At 43.4% G+C, this 10,000-nt stretch overlaps 2 protein-coding genes across 4 annotated transcripts in view; one reads left to right on the forward strand and one right to left on the reverse strand.

Moving 5' to 3' along the window:
• Positions 1 to 1,720, forward strand: part of LOC106601879 (UPF0764 protein C16orf89 homolog) — a 7,674-nt gene extending 5,954 nt beyond the window's left edge. Inside the window, exon 7 of the mRNA XM_045715904.2 lies at positions 1 to 1,720. This exon is cut by the window's left edge and continues 1,256 nt beyond it. The gene's annotated coding sequence lies outside the window, so the exon portion shown is untranslated.
• A 5,605-nt stretch (positions 1,721 to 7,325) lies between these two features.
• LOC106601992 (intraflagellar transport protein 70A) overlaps positions 7,326 to 10,000 on the reverse strand; it is a 31,227-nt gene continuing 28,552 nt past the window's right edge. For all 3 annotated transcript variants that reach the window (XM_082972951.1, XM_082972952.1, XM_082972950.1), the window contains one exon: positions 7,326 to 10,000. This exon is cut by the window's right edge and continues 628 nt beyond it. The gene's annotated coding sequence lies outside the window, so the exon portion shown is untranslated.

Here is a 10,000-nt window from a genome sequence, read left to right on the forward strand (position 1 = left end):
ATAAAAGTTTGATTACCTTTCGTTGTCTTCGTCAGAATGCACTCCCAGGACTGCTACTTCAATAACAAATGTTGGTTTGGTCCCAAATAATCCATCGTTATATCCGAATTGCTGCGTTTTGTTTGTGCGTTCCAGAAACTATCCGAAATGGTATATCAGGGTCGCACGCATGGCGCAATTCGTGACAAAAAAATTCTAAATATTCCATTACCGTACTTCGAAGCATGTCAACCGCTGTTTAAAATACATTTTTATGCAATTTATCTCGTAAAAAAGCGATAATATTCCGACCGGGAATCTCCTTTTCGGCAAACAGAGGAAAAATCACAAAGACGGGGGCGGCCAGGGCACGCGCCTAAGCCCACAGTCCCTTGATCGGCCACTTGAGAAAGGCGATAATGTGTTTCAGCCTGGGGCTGGGATGACGACATTCTGTTTTTTCCTGGGCTCTGAGAGCCTATGGAAGACGTAGGAAGTGTCACGTTAGAGCAGAGATCCTTTGTAATTGAATGAGATGGCAAAGAAGTTCAAGAAATGGTCAGACAGGCCACTTCCTGTAAAGGAATCTCTCAGGTTTTGACCTGCCATTTGAGTTCTGTTATACTCACAGACACCATTCAAACAGTTTTAGAAACTTTGGAGTGTTTTCTATCCAAAGCCAATAATTATATGTATATTCTAGTTACTGGGCAGGAGTAGTAACCAGATTAAATCGGGTACGTTTTTTATCCAGCCGTGAAAATACTGCCCCCTAGCCATAACAGGTTAAGACACACGGGGCTTGTAACCTAAGTCAGTAACCAAAGGGCAAGGTGGTCTATGACAAGAGATTGCTTTTAGTAAGGGGGGCATTCCGTAGATGGAAACCCTTTTTATCCCTAACAATCATTTTGTAGGAGTTCAACATTTCCAATTCACTATTCCGGTCATTTATGAACCCATCGACCAAGCGTGTGATTGATTCAAAGTTTACACTGTCGTGGACGAATCAGAATTAGTTGGGTAACATAGATAATTAAGATGTTTTATTAGTATAATATGCTTATTTGAGGTACTTGTCATTAGAAAGTGTCCATTGGACTCTGGTGTCTTTTCAGTTGCACGTCTACCTTAGCTGGGGCTCAGACACTTGGGGCCCAGAGAGAGGAGAGGTCAGACTTGTCGTCATGGGAATGTGTCTTTACCTATTTCTTAAACCATGTGAAGGGATGGCGTGATTAATGGGGAACCAATGACTTGTCTCCACAATGTCTGTGAGCAAGTCACTCCCTCCTTTTCTTTATTGTGGGGAGGACTATGGCAGTAAATGGACCCTTGTATGTCCTCTCTTAGATCTCACACTTATCCTGTGATAATATATGGCCTAGAGGCTCACTCCCCCCAGTGAGCCTGTCCAGGAGTGGGGTCAAGAGGGGGTTTGCTTGAGATGGGAGTATCTAGAGTTGACAATTGATATATGCCATTGGATGAAATAGTTCTGTTCAATATCGTACCAGGGAGGGACGGTTCTAAGGAGACCAGATACTGGGTTATACCATTAATCCTGTTGACATAGCAGTTACTGTCTGATGTGTTTTATTGATATCTGTCATACAAAACTTAACCTTTGTGAACTGTTACTAAGTATCTGTGGTTTGTCAATGTACGTTGAAGGGGGTATCGTTGCTATAAAAGATCCATGTAGCAATTCTGTAATCACCTCATTAAATGATTCATTCGAGAGAGTGCATTATTGGGGGTCAAGAACTTTTGCAAAAGTATCTTAATTAAGTATTAAAGATGTAGTTTAACTCGGACTGGTGTGTTTGTAACTCCTCATTTGGTAATGCGGAAATTAGCCACCACAACACGCGAGGCATTTTCATAGTTTTTAGTCACGCCTTTGGCTTTCAACACCACGTGATTGTCTTTAGTCCTAAAAGCATAGCTTTTGGGACCACAGGATGACCACTCTGTGATATGGTCACCATCTTCGAGTTCACTCGTTAAACCACAGAGATAGTTGCTAAGAGGGGGGTTCCAATCACCCAGTTTGCTTATATAGACCACAGAGTCTGTGTCATGATAAAGAACACGCCTTTGCAACTGTTCCATGAGCGTGTACAGTTCAAGTCGGCCATAGGCCGTGGTAAATGCTGCAAGAAACACATTTACATTACCCGGGGGTAGAACCCACTTCTTGTTACGTCGCCATTGCACCAGGGCAATGTCTTGACTTAAGAATGAAAAATGTGAAATTTCGTATTGGTTCGAAAATACAAATTGCATCAATTCTTCGCAATCTTTAATGATCGACGTTGTTAGCATATTGCTTCTCTGGGAATGTTTGCCCCAAAGTGAGTTTAAATACAATTTAGACAGATTTCTTTTGGTTTTGTTGACCTCTATTCTGTCAGGGTCAAGACATATACCTTCTCTGTCGTGATAGTCCTGAATGTATTTGTCTTTGCTCTCCTGATCTGTGACCAATGCAGGATAGCCTGAAGCCATTTGCTTGCATCTCAAAAAGGTCTTGATGTACTCTTTAAAAAGAGTGTCTGGTTTCCTGGAAAAGCTCCACACTTCAAAGATTTTGGCCACACGATGCCCCTTCTCTAGAGCCTTAGAGAATTCAATGGTGACCCATACACCTATCAGGGCTCTTTCTTGATCTGAATGATCACAAGGCTTTTCCTGGTTGTTCTTTTCACTGCAGGTGTAACAAAGGGGAAAGAAAGGTTTTCCTTGAGGTCCCTTGAAAGGCAACACTGGTAGAAACAAACCCCGGGGAGGGTAAACAGCTGCTTTTATCAGACCAAAATAGTTTTGTGGTAAGTCAAAGTCACGGTGAATAATTTCAGGATGACCCATAGGATAGCAAGAGGAACTCATTACATGAGTTTAATATAAGGAATTTGCAATAATTTATACATTTACTTTAGATACTTAAGTATTTTTAAAACCAAATACTTTAAGACTTACTCAAGTAGAATTTTACTGGGTGACTTTTACTTGAGTCATTTTCTATCTTTACTTTTACTCAAGTATGATAATTGACTAGCACACCTGATTCAACTTGTCAACTAATCGTCAAGCCCTTGACTACTTGAATCAAGTGACCTAGTTCAGGGCTACAACAACATTCTGTAAGGTCTGGGGTTCCCAGAGAAGTGGTTTGAGAAGCCCTGATGTAGGGGATAGGGCTCTTTGGGACACATCCCAGGGCTACACAGAGCATCAGTGTCTCACTTAGAAAACGTTTGTAGTTCACACAGATTTGATAGTAAATTATGCGTATGATGAAATCCATAACTACACAATGCCATTTATAAATCTTAAACTTGAAATAAAAATATGCAATTTACATATATTTTGTATGCCATTTGTTTTGCGATTTATAAATGAAATTTGCTTATTTATTTATTAATTTGTGACAAACACAGCTTTATTAATTTGTGGAGACATTGTATTTAAACAGAATTTTCTCCTATTTTTAGAAATTATAGTATGAAGAAATGAAGTATAACACTAAGAACATTTGAAAAGTGAGGCTCCTGGGCCTATGTTCATCAGACTGTTGGCTAGCTAGGGGATAGATAGGGCCCTTTCTATGTTCATCAGACTGTTGGCTAGCTAGGGGATAGATAGGGCCCTTTCTATGTTCATCAGACTGTTGGCTAGCTAGGGGATAGATAGGGCCCTTTCTATGTTCATCAGACTGTTGGCTAGCTAGGGGATAGATAGGGCCCTTTCTATGTTCATCAGACTGTTGGCTAGCTAGGGGATAGATAGGACCCTTTCTATTGGAGCAGACTGTTGGCTAGCTAGGGGATAGATAGGACCCTTTCTATGTTCATCAGACTGTTGGCTAGCTAGGGGATAGATAGGACCCTTTCTATTGGAGCAGACTGTTGGCTAGCTAGGGGATAGATAGGGCCCTTTCTATGTTCATCAGACTGTTGGCTAGCTAGGGGATAGATAGGACCCTTTCTATTGGAGCAGACTGTTGGCTAGCTAGGGGATAGATAGGGCCCTTTCTATGTTCATCAGACTGTTGGCTAGCTAGGGGATAGATAGGGCCCTTTCTATGTTCATCAGACTGTTGGCTAGCTAGGGGATAGATAGGGCCCTTTCTATGTTCATCAGACTGTTGGCTAGCTAGGGGATAGATAGGGCCCTTTCTATGTTCATCAGACTGTTGGCTAGCTAGGGGATAGATAGGGCCCTTTCTATGTTCATCAGACTGTTGGCTAGCTAGGGGATAGATAGGACCCTTTCTATGTTCATCAGACTGTTGGCTAGGTAGGGGATAGATAGGGCCCTTTCTATTGGAGCAGACTGTTGGCTAGCTAGGGGATAGATAGGGCCCTTTCTATGTTCATCAGACTGTTGGCTAGCTAGGGGATAGATAGGGCCCTTTCTATGTTCATCAGACTGTTGGCTAGCTAGGGGATAGATAGGACCCTTTCTATGTTCATCAGACTGTTGGCTAGCTAGGGGATAGATAGGGCCCTTTCTATGTTCATCAGACTGTTGGCTAGCTAGGGGATAGATAGGGCCCTTTCTATGTTCATCAGACTGTTGGCTAGGTAGGGGATAGATAGGACCCTTTCTATGTTCATCAGACTGTTGGCTAGCTAGGGGATAGATAGGGCCCTTTCTATGTTCATCAGACTGTTGGCTAGCTAGGGGATAGATAGGGCCCTTTCTATGTTCATCAGACTGTTGGCTAGCTAGGGGATAGATAGGGCCCTTTCTATGTTCATCAGACTGTTGGCTAGCTAGGGGATAGATAGGGCCCTTTCTATTGTAGCAGACTGTTGGCTAGTGTTAAAGTTGCTTCCTGTTCGTTTCTGGTATCAGAACAAAATAGTCAGCACATAGTAACTTCTGATTTAGCTGTACTTTAATTAATGCAAACACGTGTATGGTAAATATGTCGTTCGTATACGGTCTCTCTGTGACACCTCGCAGGGCAAACAGAGAAGAGGGCGTCACATTCTATTGTTCTCTCTTTTATACTCTGACAGAGATAGTTCCCGCTCAATGCTGGCCTGTCAGAGGGAGGAGGAGCGTGGTTTAAACTTGCTCCTCCTGTCGTCGGCGTGCAGGCTGGTCCCAGCCTAGTGACGCACTTCCTGTTGCCGGGTGTCGTTCTTCCTGTCTTCAACAGTTGATTTATCCGTAGTTTATATACTTAATATTGTAGCATAGCTTCCCCGGTATATTATAAAGGTTATGCATACAAATAGCCAGTTCAACCCTAACACTAGCTAGGGGATAGATAGGACCCTTTCTATGTTCATCAGACTGTTGGCTAGCTAGGGGATAGATAGGACCCTTTCTATGTTCATCAGACTGTTGGCTAGCTAGGGGATAGATAGGACCCTTTCTATGTTCATCAGACTTGGCTAGGTAGGGGATAGATAGGGCCCTTTCTATTGGAGCAGACTGTTGGCTAGCTAGGGGATAGATAGGGCCCTTTCTATGTTCATCAGACTGTTGGCTAGCTAGGGGATAGATAGGGCCCTTTCTATGTTCATCAGACTGTTGGCTAGCTAGGGGATAGATAGGGCCCTTTCTATGTTCATCAGACTGTTGGCTAGGTAGGGGATAGATAGGGCCCTTTCTATGTTCATCAGACTGTTGGCTAGCTAGGGGATAGATAGGGCCCTTTCTATGTTCATCAGACTGTTGGCTAGCTAGGGGATAGATAGGGCCCTTTCTATGTTCATCAGACTGTTGGCTAGCTAGGGGATAGATAGGACCCTTTCTATGTTCATCAGACTGTTGGCTAGCTAGGGGATAGATAGGGCCCTTTCTATGTTCATCAGACTGTTGGCTAGGTAGGGGATAGATAGGGCCCTTTCTATGTTCATCAGACTGTTGGCTAGCTAGGGGATAGATAGGACCCTTTCTATGTTCATCAGACTGTTGGCTAGGTAGGGGATAGATAGGGCCCTTTCTATTGGAGCAGACTGTTGGCTAGCTAGGGGATAGATAGGGCCCTTTCTATGTTCATCAGACTGTTGGCTAGCTAGGGGATAGATAGGGCCCTTTCTATGTTCATCAGACTGTTGGCTAGGTAGGGGATAGATAGGGCCCTTTCTATGTTCATCAGACTGTTGGCTAGCTAGGGGATAGATAGGGCCCTTTCTATGTTCATCAGACTGTTGGCTAGCTAGGGGATAGATAGGGCCCTTTCTATGTTCATCAGACTGTTGGCTAGCTAGGGGATAGATAGGGCCCTTTCTATGTTCATCAGACTGTTGGCTAGCTAGGGGATAGATAGGGCCCTTTCTATGTTCATCAGACTGTTGGCTAGGTAGGGGATAGATAGGACCCTTTCTATGTTCATCAGACTGTTGGCTAGCTAGGGGATAGATAGGACCCTTTCTATGTTCATCAGACTGTTGGCTAGCTAGGGGATAGACAGGACCCTTTCTATGTTCATCAGACTGTTGGCTAGGTAGGGGATAGATAGGGCCCTTTCTATGTTCATCAGACTGTTGGCTAGCTAGGGGATAGATAGGACCCTTTCTATGTTCATCAGACTGTTGGCTAGCTAGGGGATAGATAGGGCCCTTTCTATTGCAGGATAAATGTAAAACAGGAGTAAATGGTTGCAAAATGTTTTGCAAGTCTGAGACTAATGAGTTCACCTCTGGAGACTCAACCAGTTGAGAGGGATGCATAACATGTGATGAACGAGGCAGTGTTGTTGTGATTCAGGAAAAATGAGACATCCCTGACTGAACACACACCTTGATGAGTCAAATACTTTAATAGTATTTCAGGTGGCCTTTGATTTAGCTAGGAATACTAGCCCGTTCCATTGGTTGTGTTTGTACCAGGCAAACTAGTCAAGCAGTATGTGAAAATATTTGTTGAATGTATTTGTCTGTTACCCAGAGATACTTCACATTCTGTTGCGTTCCAAATGTCACCCTACTCCCTCCTCTTGATAAGAGCCCTATGGGCACTATCTAAGTAAAAGAGGGGCGTTCGTATGCAGCCTCTGAGCTAACAATACCAGCATGACCAGTACGCTAATGCTACATTTTCAATTATTTAACCTTAATTTATCTAGGCAAGTCAGTTAACAACAAATTCTTATTAACAATGACGGCCTACCCCGGCCAAACCTGGACGACGCTGGGCCAATTGTGCGCCGCCCTATGGGACTCCCAAACACGGCCCATTTGTGATGCAGCCTGGATTCGTACCAGGGTGTCTGTAGTGATGCCTCTAGCACTGAGATCCAGTGCCTTAGACCGCTGCGCCACTCAGTAACCCCAAAATGTTGAATGGATGACAGTGATGAATCAGATATATTATACAGAAACTTTTCCAAGTGATGAAAATGTATTTTTATTGTAACAGGGGTACTCATCCACCAGGTTTGGAGTCAATTCCAGTCAATTCAGGAAGTACACTAAAATTCAAATTTTCTTTAATGTTTTTAAATGAGTAATATTTTGGATTTGGAATGACTTTCTGAAATTTCACTGGAATTGAAATGGAATCAAACCCAACCATGTCGTCCACTTCATTCACAGAATCAGAATCACAAACCACTCTTACCATGTACATTTTCTTTTTATTCTGTAGAAAAACAAATATAATAACTAAATAACGGTGACCAACCTTTTTAAACAAACGGTAAAAGAGAAGTTACAAAATCACAAAACGTCAAAGTTTGCATCCCAAATCCCCCACCCTATTTCCTATATAGTGTACTACTTTAGACCAGAGCCCAGAACAAGGCCTTTCTCCTCAGGAAGTTACAGCTGTATAGTGTACTACTTTAGACCAGAGCCCAGAACAAGGCCTTTCTCCTCAGGAAGTTACAGCTGTATAGTGTAGTACTTTAGACCAGAGCCCAGAACAAGGCCTTTCTCCTCAGGAAGTTACAGCTGTATAGTGTACTACTTTAGACCAGAGCCCAGTACAAGGCCTTTCTCCTCAGGAAGTTACAGCTGTATAGTGTACTACTTTAGACCAGAGCCCAGAACAAGGCCTTTCTCCTCAGGAAGTTACAGCTGTATAGTGTACTACTTTAGACCAGAGCCCAGAACAAGGCCTTTCTCCTCAGGAAGTTACAGCTGTATAGTGTACTACTTTAGACCAGAGCCCAGAACAAGGCCTTTCTCCTCAGGAAGTTACAGCTGTATAGTGTACTACTTTAGACCAGAGCCCAGTACAAGGCCTTTCTCCTCAGGAAGTTACAGCTGTATAGTGTACTACTTTAGACCAGAGCCCAGAACAAGGCCTTTCTCCTCAGGAAGTTACAGCTGTATAGTGTAGTACTTTAGACCAGAGCCCAGAACAAGGCCTTTCTCCTCAGGAAGTTACAGCTGTATAGTGTACTACTTTAGACCAGAGCCCAGAACAAGGCCTTTCTCCTCAGGAAGTTACAGCTGTATAGTGTACTACTTTAGACCAGAGCCCAGAACAAGGCCTTTCTCCTCAGGAAGTTACAGCTGTATAGTGTACTACTTTAGACCGGAGCCCAGAACAAGGCCTTTCTCCTCAGGAAGGTATAGTGTCTACAGAGACAGGAAGCAGGCAGACCTAGAACACAGGTTAGTACTATAACCCCATAAGATTCTGGTCAAAAGTAGTGCACTATATAGGGAACAGGGTGCCATAGGCCCTGGTCAAAAGTAGTGCACTATTTAGGGAATAGGGTGCCATAGGTCCTGGTCAAAAGTAATGCACTATGTAGAGAATAGGGTTCCATGTGAGACTAGTGTTAGGGGTTGTAGTATAAGCATATGGACACAACAAGCACACACATATTATATAATATATAACAATATATATAACAATAACTATATATATATATATATATACACTGAACAAAAATATAAACGCAGCATGCAAATTGTTGGTTTCATGTTTCATGAGCTGAAATAAATGATCCCAGACATTTTCCATACGCACAAAATGCTTATTTCTCTTAAACGTTGTGCACAAATGTGTTTAGTTAGTGTCAGTGAGCATTTCTCCTTTACCAAGATAATCCATCCACCTGACAGGTGTGGCATATCAAGAAGCTGATTAAATAGCCTGATCATTACACAGGTGCACCTTCTGCTGGGGATAATATAAGGCCACTCTAAAATGTGCAGTTTTGTCAAACAACACAATGCCACAGATGTCTCAGGTTTGAGGGAGTGTGCAATTGACATCCTGACTTCAGGAATGTCCACCAGAGCTGTTGCCAGAGAATTTAATGTTATTTTTTCTATCATAAACCGCCTCCATCGTCGTTTTAAAGAATTTGTCAGTACGTCCAACCATCCTCACAACCACAGACCACGTGTTACCACGCCAACCCAGGACCTCCACATCCGGCTTCTTTACCTGTGGGATCGTCTGAGACCAGCCACCCGGACAGCTGATCAAACTGTGGGTTTGCAAAACCAAAGAATTTCTGCATAAACCGTCAGAAACCGCTTCAGGAAAGCTCATCTGTGTGCTCGTCATCCTCACCAGGGTCTTGACCTGACTGCAGTTCGGCGTCGTAACCGACTTCAGTGGGCAAATGCTCACCTTCAATGGCCACTGGCACTCTGGAGAAGAGTGCTCTTCATGGATGAATCCAGATTTTAACTGTACCGGGCAGATGACAGACATTGTGTGGGTGAGCGGTTTGCTGATGTCAACATTGTGAACAGAGTGCCCCATGGCGGTGGTGGGGTTATGGTACGGGGCAGGCATAAGCTACAGTCAATGAACACAGTTGCATTTTATCCATGGCGATTTAAATGCACAGAGTTACCGTGACGCGATCCTGAGGCCCATTGTCGTGCCATGATAATGCACAGCCCCATGATAATGCACAGCCCCATGTTACACATTCCCCAATCAACAGCCTGATCAACTCTATGTGAAGGAGATGTGTTGTGCTGCATGAGGCAGATGGTCCCACCAGATACTGACTGGTGTTCTGATCCACACCCCTACTTTAAAATGATAGATATCTGTGACCAACAGATGCATACCTGTATTCCCA

The sequence above is a fragment of the Salmo salar genome, chromosome 03 (assembly GCF_965601325.2).
Source record: "Salmo salar chromosome 03, fSalSal1, whole genome shotgun sequence".
Lineage (NCBI taxonomy): Eukaryota > Metazoa > Chordata > Actinopteri > Salmoniformes > Salmonidae > Salmo > Salmo salar.